Source organism: Elephas maximus, chromosome 3, assembly GCF_024166365.1.
Source record: "Elephas maximus indicus isolate mEleMax1 chromosome 3, mEleMax1 primary haplotype, whole genome shotgun sequence".
Classification (NCBI taxonomy): domain Eukaryota; kingdom Metazoa; phylum Chordata; class Mammalia; order Proboscidea; family Elephantidae; genus Elephas; species Elephas maximus.
Genome location: NC_064821.1, coordinates 64,359,293 through 64,369,072, shown reverse-complemented (window position 1 = coordinate 64,369,072; position 9,780 = coordinate 64,359,293). Strand labels below are relative to the sequence as shown.

At 40.6% G+C, this 9,780-nt stretch overlaps 1 non-coding gene across 1 annotated transcript; it reads left to right on the top strand.

Moving 5' to 3' along the window:
* Positions 1-6,971: 6,971 nt before the first annotated feature.
* Positions 6,972-7,076, top strand: LOC126074128 (U6 spliceosomal RNA). Its single transcript, XR_007516935.1, has one exon. It is a non-coding gene; the product is annotated as a U6 spliceosomal RNA (small nuclear RNA).
* Positions 7,077-9,780: the final 2,704 nt, after the last annotated feature.

Sequence of the window (9,780 nt, the reverse complement as noted above, 5' to 3'; positions counted from 1 at the left end):
CTTTTATCCTTTTTGTCTTTCTTCACTTCTCAGTTTCTCGTCTCTCTATACTTACCTTCTTTTCCTGTCCTCTGAATACCTGGCACTGTGTGACTTCTCTGTCCCTCCTACCAGGCTGTACTGCATGGCCAGGGAGACAGTTCCTGATCTGCACAGCCGCACCAGTGGGATCCCTGGGAGCTTTTCTTTCGTTCTTTTTTTAATTTTTATTTATTCTTATTTTTTTCTCTTTTTCTTTTTTCGTTTTTGTTTTTCTCCGTTTCTCAGATTCTCATCTCTCCACTCCAACAGCAAACTCCCTTAGCACTTTTTGTTTTTGCCCGTTTCTCTCTCCTCTCTCTCTTTTTTCCCATACCCATCTTAGCTTCACACATCACAACCTCTCCCCTCCTTCCTGCCTACCTGCACCATGCGCTGAACATCACACCCCGGAACAGCACAGGCACAGCCTACCGGAACCTGCCCTGCACTGATTCCTGGCCTGCTCTGTCGGCCCTAAGACATGCTACAAACAATCCACCCCAGCCCCTCCCCTTCAGCTGGACCTGACCTGCTATACCATAGCTGAGTGACCTGCCCTGCCCATTGGATAAGGAGGTGAAAAGTATTGTGCCCACAGACAAGCAAACAACAAAGAATGCACAGCCAACCTGCTCAGACATAACCAAATAAAACAAAAAGCAGGATGAAACAAACAAATCTATAATCAATAAACGAAGGAAATAACTACTCAATGTCCCAAAGACAGCAGGCAACATGTGCAGGTCCCTCATGAGCACAATTAAGTGCTCTGGAATTCCTATTCTTTGCAATGTTATCCATAATTTGTTATGATCCACACAGTTAAATGCCTTTGCATGGTCAATAAAACACAGGTAAATCTCTTTATGGTATTCTCTGCTTTCAGCCAGGATCCATCTGACATCAGCAATATCCGTGATTCCGTGTCCTCTTCTGAATCTGGCTTGAATTTCTGGCAGTTCACTTTCAATATACTGCTGCAGCCACTTTTGAATGATCTTCAGCAAAATTTTAATTGCCTGTGATATTAATGATATTGTTTCGATAATTTTAACATTCGATGGGATCACCTTTCTTGGGAATAGGCATAAATATAGACCTCTTCCAGTCGGTGGGCCAGGTAGCTGTCTTCCAAATTCCTTGGCATAGACGAGTGAGCGCTTCCAGCGCTGCATCCGTTTGTTGAAACATCTCAATTGGTATTCCATCAATTCCTGGAGCCTTGTTTTTCATCAGTGCCTTCAGCGCAGCTTGGACGTCTTCCTCCGTACCATTGGTTTCTGCTCATCTGGAACCTCTCGAAATGGTTGAACGTTGACCAATTCTTTTTGGTATAGTGACTGTATATTCCTTCCATCTTCTTTTGATGCTTCCTGAGTCATTTAAAATTTTCCCCATCTTAACAAGGGTAATTAAACTTGATCAGCTTGAAGAGGTAGGATTACTGTTACAAAATAGGGGTTGAGAGGAACAGATGAGAAACCCATTTGTGCACAAGTCTTTTTGTGGATATATGGTTTTGTATAGCCACAAAAAGACTTGTACACAATGTTCATAGCAGTTTCATTCATAGTGGCCAAAAACTGGAAACAACCCAAATGTCCATCGACAGGCGAATGGATAAACAAATTGTAGTATATCCATACAATAGTACTTGGCAACAAAAATGAATAAATTACTGATATATCCAAAAAAGATTATGCTGAGCAAAAGAAGCTCGACATAAAAGAGTATACATACTGTATTTTCAGGCAAATAACACGTGACTTCTACGTTTGTTTGCCAACTGCACCTTCCCCCGAGAGGTATTTTTATAAGTGCACTATGCTAATTTTGGGGGGTTTTTTACAACATGTAAAAAAATATTGGCCTAATGGCACTTATGAAAATATCTGTAGGGGAGAGCACAGTTGGCAAACAAATGTAGAAGGTATGTGTTATTTGTGTAAAAATACTGTACATACTGGATGATTGCATCTATATGAAATGTTAGAAAAGATAAATATACAGTAAAAGAAAGCATATCAGTGGTTGCTGGGGCTGGGGTGGATGGGAAATTGACTGAGATGGGACACAAGGGAAATTTTGGGGGTAATGCCAATGTTCTAGATTTTAATTATCATCGTTCTTACATGGGTATATACGTCTGTCGAAATGAAAGGGCAAAAATATTCCCTGAAGTCTTCTTAAAACCAAACAGTAGTTTAGCTTTACTAGTAAAAAAAGTCTGCTTTGAGCATTATGCTCTTTTAAGAACCATCTACATGGGATCAAACTGACAACAGCAACTCAAAAGATTAGATAGGGAACTTAGGGGGCAGTGAGTTTATGTTAATCTGGGAGGAGCAACTCAGAAGAGGGTGAGAATGGCTGCACAACTTAAAGAATGTAATTAGTGTCACTGAATTGTATATGTAGCAACCGTTGAATTCGTGTAGGTTTTGCTGTATATATTTTCCATACAGTAACAAAATAAATTTAAAAAATTTAAAAAACTCATCAAAAGGTATACTTAATGTATATTGGATATAAACTATAGTTCAGTAAACATAATTTTAAAAATATTATCTAGTTTTAACTAAACAAACCTTCCCAAAATGGTTAAGTGGCTTTATAAGTTTCCTTCAAAGAAGCTGTAGTTTGAAGATAAAATTATATGCAACAACAAGCAGCTAGCTGACAGTTGTACTCCTAAAACAAACTCTCCAGTTCAGCTTGCTATCTGGCCTTGGGTGCCTCCCTCCCTTTCTGGGACTCTATTTTCATGCCTATTAAATTAGGAGGTTAAACCAGATCAGTGGTCTTTTAAACTGTTGGAAATCCCAACCAGGTGGGGAGTGATTTATATCTGGGGTTTCTGAAAAGAATTTGTATGAGCAAGAAATTCTGTAGCTTTATAAAATAGCTGAAATTCATAAATGAGATGACCTCTAAAGCTGCAGCATTCTCCTACATCTTCAGTTGTTTTGCATACTCTTTGTTACTTTATACCAAATGTTACATAATAACCTAGATAACCAGTCTGCAAAGGACAAGAACACTTGGCAATTCTGTGAAGATTTTAGGGCAAGAGTTCTTATCCTCCTATCAGCTGAGTCAGGCTCTAAAGTCAAATTATGTGGCTCAACTTTTGCCCTAGCACATAAAAGCTGGTGTTTTTAAAGACGGGAGCTATCAGGGCATGTTGTTTATGCTCATGGAAATAATCCAGCAGAAAAGAGAAATGGATGATGTAGAAGAAAGTGGGCAGGGAAGTGCCCAGGGGAGGGGTTGGCCTTTGGTAGGAGCAGGGACAGTCCCCCATTGTAGGAAGAAGAAAGGCAGGGAAATGGGAGTTCTGACACTGGTGATGGAGTTGGTGATGAGAAGATGAATAAGTCTGTTCTTCAGCTTCTATTCTCTCTATGAAAGAATAGCTGAGAGTCAGGAAGGTACAGATGGTATCCAGGTTTGAGAGAAAGAAGGTGTGAAAGAGAAACCCTAGGAAAACAGAGGAGTGAGTTGACTAGAAAAATGCAGTAGAATTGCCAGGCACCACTGAGCACTCACTTGATATTTGTAGTCATAAATATAAAGTAAGAGACCAGTTTGTGTAGTTTGGATGTTTTTCTCTAGCTCATGTGCTGTTACTTGGGCACAGGCAGGAGTAAACAGTTCAACAAGGGTTGGGGTTTTACCAGGAGTCCCTGTGTGGCACAAACAGTTGAGTGTGTGGCTACTAACCAAAATGTTGTTGGTTCATAGGCACCTTGGAAGAAAGGCCTGATGAGCTACTACTTCCCAAGGATCACAGACATTGAAAGCCCTGTGGAGCACAGTTCTACTCTGACATACATGGAGTAACCAACCATGAGTCAGAATTGATTGAATGGCAACAGTTTTTTGTTTTTTTTTTTAATTGGGGTATCTTAGTTATCTAGTGCTGCTATAACAGAAATATCACCGTGGATGGCTTTAACAAAGAGAAATTTATTCTGTCACAGTTTAGGAGGCTGGAAGTCCAAATTCAGTGTGTCAGCTCCAGGGAAAGGCTTTCTGTCTCTGTCAGCTCTGGGGGAATGTCCTTATCATCTATCTTCCCCTGGTCTAGGAGCTTCTCAACACAGGAACCCTGGGTCCAAAGGATGTGCTCTGCTCCTGGCACTGCTTTCTTGGTGGTATGAGGTCCCCATGTCTCTCAATTCTTTCTTTTGTATCGCAGAAGAGATTGTCTCAAGATACAACCTAATCCTGTAGATTGAGTCCTGCCTCATTAACATAACTGCCTCTAATCCTGCCTTATTAACATCATGAAGGTTAGGATTTACAACACATAGGATAATCACATGAGATCGCAAAATGGTGGACAGCCATACAATACTGGGAATCATGGCCTAGCCAAGTTGATGCACAATTTTGGGGGACACAATTCAGTCTGTAACACTGAGGAAGTACAACCCAGGGGAGAGGGAGCAAAGGAGTTGAGGATGAGGCTGTATGCAAGGAAGTAGTAATGAACCTTCGAGTCTACCCTGAATAAGGAAGGAAATGAGGATTTGAGTTTGACTTTCTAATTGTTACCTGGTCGTGCTGCAGGTGAAGTAGGAAATTAATGAAACTTGGGGTTTTTTTTGTTTGTTGTTTGCTTATTTGTGTGTTTTGTTTCAAATGGTCTCTGACTATAGGGTCAGTGACACTTATAGATTCGTTTAAGCAAGCTGACAATAACCTTTTGTCCTGGGCCTGTTGTTACCCTCTGGGATTATATAATAACTGATGGTCAGTTTGGCTGTTATAAAACTAATCTGATTAAAATTAAGACACAAGTGAATCATGAACTATGTAAAACTAGCCTAAAATTCAGTTTTACAAATACTATGCATTCTGCTGGCTTAAGAACTCCTTGAAAACATAGAAACTGTCTTATTTTTCATCTCCTAAGCCTTATATAGCATCAGAAAGTCTCATATAGTGTCTCGAAGTCTCAGTCTCCTCATCTGTATAATGGGGAGAGTTATAGTATCTACCTCACAGTAGTGAAGATTAAATGAGATAATGCAGATAAAGTGTTTAGCACTGTATCTAGCACTTAGTTCTTAATCAATGTTAGTTTGTATTATCATTGATTTCTACATAAGTCAGTTATGCTACAACCATGTGATAAAATGTACCCTTCTAGCTTACCCACAAAATCCTTCCATTCTTCCTTTTTCATTTCAACTCTGATTTTGTTGAGGATTACCGTGTACTATATTGATCTCCCTTGAGGGTAGCGTTGACCAATGAAGTATTAGTGGGAATTGTTGGAGTGAGTTTAACCAAAGCTCCTTGTCAGCGGGGGAAGGGCAGCTGATGCAGCTAGCATGTGCCTTTTGCACTTTGTCCTACCCTTTCTTCTTGCGTAGGATGTAGACACGATGCCTGCACCTCCAGTAGCCATCTTGTGACTATGTGGCAACTTGAGTATAGCAGCCAGCACTGGGGATAATGGGGTAGAAAGAGAGAAGAGGCCTGGGTGCCTATGCTATCCTAGAGCCCCCATCCCAGTCCTGGACTGCCTACTCCTGATTTCTTATTATTAAATACATAAGTGGTAAATAAAACCCCTCATTTATTCAGGCCACTCTGTAAACCTCAGTTTTCTCACCTATCAAATAAAGAGAATAATGGTAACTTACCTCATAGGGTTGGTGTGAATATTAAAGGAGTTAATACACATAAAGCACTTAGAAGCATGCCGAGCATGTAAGTACTCAATAAGGGTTACCTATCATTATCATGATCTTGATCATCATTTCAGGTTTTTGCAACTGGCAACTAGATTCAGTTCATAATTAATACAGCAACTACTATAAGCTGTATTTTTAAGATTTAATGGCCAAATCCAAACCAAACCCATTGCCATTGAGTAAATTCCAACTAGAGATCCTATAGGACAGAGTAGAACTGTCCCATAAGGCTTCCAAGGCTCTGTAAATCTTTACAGGAGCAGACTGACACATCTTTATCCTGCAGAGCAGCTAGTGGGTTTGAACCACCAACCTTTCGATTAGCAGCCAAGTGCTTAACCACTGCACCACCAGGTTCCTTATTTAAGAGCCAGGGAAGATGATATTGATAAATACTTGATGGGGAAAAAAAGCACATGGCAAAACTATATACAGTATGATCCCAATTTTAACAATTACAGGCATGCATAGAATACATCAAAGTTTTAACAATAATTTGTTCTGAGCGACAGGCTCTCAGGTGATTTTTGTTTTATTTTTATTTCCAAAATTTTAACAATAAATGCAGGACATTTACTATAACCAGGGAAAATGTTATTTTAAAACATTGAAATAAGGCTAAGATGGAACAAGTGATTTTACCTTAAGCAGATTCCAGGTAGCAATCTATATGCTAGAATATACCACCTAAGCAACATGATGAACAAAGGTGCGCATTAGCTGTGAATTCACCCACAGAGCAGAACCAGTGGGAGCCAGAGGTTAAAAGGAGAGCCTTGCCTAGGCAAATTGATAAGGTGTGGATATATGGATGTGTGTCCAAAAGTTTCCAACCCACAAGGAACAGAATAGATTAACAGGAACACTGAGTCCTCCTCAGCCTGGAGAACTTGGCTTGTTGCCTACTCACCAGAGTGAGAAGGTTTATAGGAAATAGCAGGCATGTCTTATTAAACACATTTAAAGTACATGCTTCTAATTGATTGTTTGCCTGTGCAGGGAAAGACACGGTGCTGGCTAAGTACTGTCCATAACAATTGTTTGAATTAAATAGTTTTACCAATAAAATCAATCTTGTTGTAGTGACTCAAGGTTTTGGTTCTGCTTATGGGGATAGGCTCATAATTCCCACTGATTTCACACAAAGAAGTTGTCCCTGTGAGTTTCCCTCCAGCAAGCAGCATGGTTCACTGAGCCGTAGTGTCTGCGCGATCACCCCCAAATCAAGAAAGAGTTGTTTCAGTGTTCCCTTTGGCAGCACATTTACTAAAACTGCAATGATGCAGAGAGAGCAGCATGGCCCTGTACAAGGATGACACACAAATTCATGACATGTTCCTTATTTTTGCATATTCCCAACAACAACAATAAATTATTTAAAAAAAAAACAAAACTGTTTCAGCATCAAGGACATGCAGAGTTATATTTTGACATTTGGGTCTTATTTGTGCAGCTCTGAAAACAGTACCCAGTTGTCTTAGTTATCTAGTGCTGCTATGACAGAAATACCACAAAACTTTATTCTTTCACAGTCTAGAAGTCTAGAAGACTGAATTCAGGGCACTAGCTCCAACAGAAGGCTTTCTCTCTCTCTGCCAGAAGGTCCTTATCATCAATCTTCCTCTGGTCTAGGAGCTTCTCAACACAGGGACCCTGGGTCCAAAGGATGCGCTCTGCTCCCCAAACTTCTTTCTTGATGGCATGAGGTTCCTCTTTTCTCTACTCAATTCTCTCTTTTATATCTCAAAAGAGATTATCTCAAAATACAACCTAATTCTACAGATTGAGTTCTGCCTCATTAACATAACTGCCTCTAATCCTGCCTCATTAACATCATAGAGGTTAGGATTCACAACACATAGGATAATCACATCAGAGCACAAAATGACGGACAACCACACAATACTGGGAATCATAACCTAGACAAGCTGACACACATTTTGGGGGGACACAATTCAATCCATAACACCAGGGAAAGTGGTTTTGTTTCTTCATGGACTGGTGCAATGACAAAGGACTGTTTTCAGAGGTTAACATTTGAGCCTTCAAAAAAAAAAAACAATTATCAAGTCCAGTACACTACTCAGAGTGAACTTTAGCACTCTTCCTACACTGGGCAGTACTTTTGTGAGGGAGTGTTCTACTTCCAAAATTCCTCAGTGTGTCTTTCCATCCTCCCTCCAACAGATTTGTTTTTGGTAAATTGACCAGCTCCAGCACCAGCTGGCTAAAAGGTGCTCACTTTCTCTACTTTTCCCAATGTCATCTTTTTCAAACAATAAAGCACTTGACTACTAACTGGTTTGAACCCAGTCAAAGGTGCCTTGGAAGACAAGCCTGGTGGTCTGCTTCTGAAAAGTCACAGCCTTGAAAACCCTGTGGAGCAGTTCTCTGCATACATGGGGTTGCCATGAGTCAGAATCAACCGGTTGGCAACTAACAATAGGAAGAGATGCTCTGAGATCTTATGGCACAAAAGATGGAAGGGCCAATATGTGTATGAGACAGAAAGTAATCCCAATGAGTAAATATTTGTACCTCACTTGCTCCTATTATTTCTCAAGGTATTATGAGTGTCATTATTGAATTGTGAACCCCAAAAATACATGTATCAATTTGGCTAGGCCATGATTGTCCACCATTTTGTCATCTGATGTGATATTCCCATATGTTGTGAATCCTACCTCTATGATGTTAATGAGGTGGGATAGACAGCAGTTATGTTAATGAGGTAGGACTCAATTTACTAGATTGGATTGTGTCCTGAACCAATCTCCTTTGAGATACGAAAGAGAGAAGCGAGCAGAGACACAGGGGGATCTCATACCACCAAGAAAGCAGTGCCGGGAGCAGAGCTTGTCCTTTGGACCTGGGGTTCCTGCAAGGAGAAGCTCCTAGTCCAGGGGAAGATTGATGACAAGGACCTTCCTCCAGAGCCAACAGAGAAAGCCCTCCCCTGGAGCTGGCACCCCGAATTTGGACTTCTAGACTGCTAAACTGTGAGAGAATAAACTTGTTTGTTAAAGCCATCCACTTGTAGTATTTCTGTTACAGCAGCACTAGATGACTAAGACAATGAGTAATAAAAGTAATTGCTAACATTCAGGGCCAGCTTCATGGGCATGCAACCTGTGCAATTGTAAAGGACCTTGTGCTCAGAGGACTCTGAGCTTGGCTTGGTATCGTGCTATCACCATGTAGAAATTCTTAATTTTTAATCAAAGGGGCCCTGCATTTTCATTTTGCACTGGGCCGGGCAAATTATGTACCAGTCCTGTTAAATTAATATTTACAGGGCACTTACTAGGTGCCAGGCTCTGTTCTAAGCTTTTACCTGTATTAAATTCCAGTGGCTAGAGTACCACCAGATTGTGTAAATTTTCCCCATTAACTAGTTGCTGTTGAGTCCCTTCTGACTCATGGGGACCCCATGTATGTCAGAGTAGAACTGTGCTCCATAGGGTTTTCACTGGCTCATTTTTTGGAAGTAAGACGCCAGGCCTTTTTTCTGAGACTGAGTGAACTCAAACTTTCAACCTTTCGGTTAGCAGCCAAGCTCACTGACATTTTTTACCACCCCAGGACTCTGTATTTCCACCATTTAAAAAAAAAAAAACCAAACCCAGTGCCGTCAAGTCGATTCCGACTCATAGCGACCCTATAGGGCAGAGTAGAACTGCCCCATAGAGTTTCCAAGGAGCGCCTGGCGGATTCGAACTGCTGACCCTTTGGTTAGCAGCCGTAGCACTTAACCACTATGCCACCAGGGTTTCCTTTCCACCATTACTGAAGGTAATTTGCAGGTGTCTGTTTTCTTGCCACTAAAAAGTGCTTAACTTGGGGAAGGGGGAAGACAATCACTCAGCAAAGCTTTTCCAGACAACTCTTAAAAAAAAAAAAGGTTTTTTTAATCACATTGTTTTTTTCATATCACGTTTTACAATCACGTTTACTTATTTTCTGTAAACCCTCCCCCTTTCTACAACATAAGGCCCATGTTTTGCACCACTGAATTTTCAGCACAATGTCTGACACATAATAGGTAATTAAT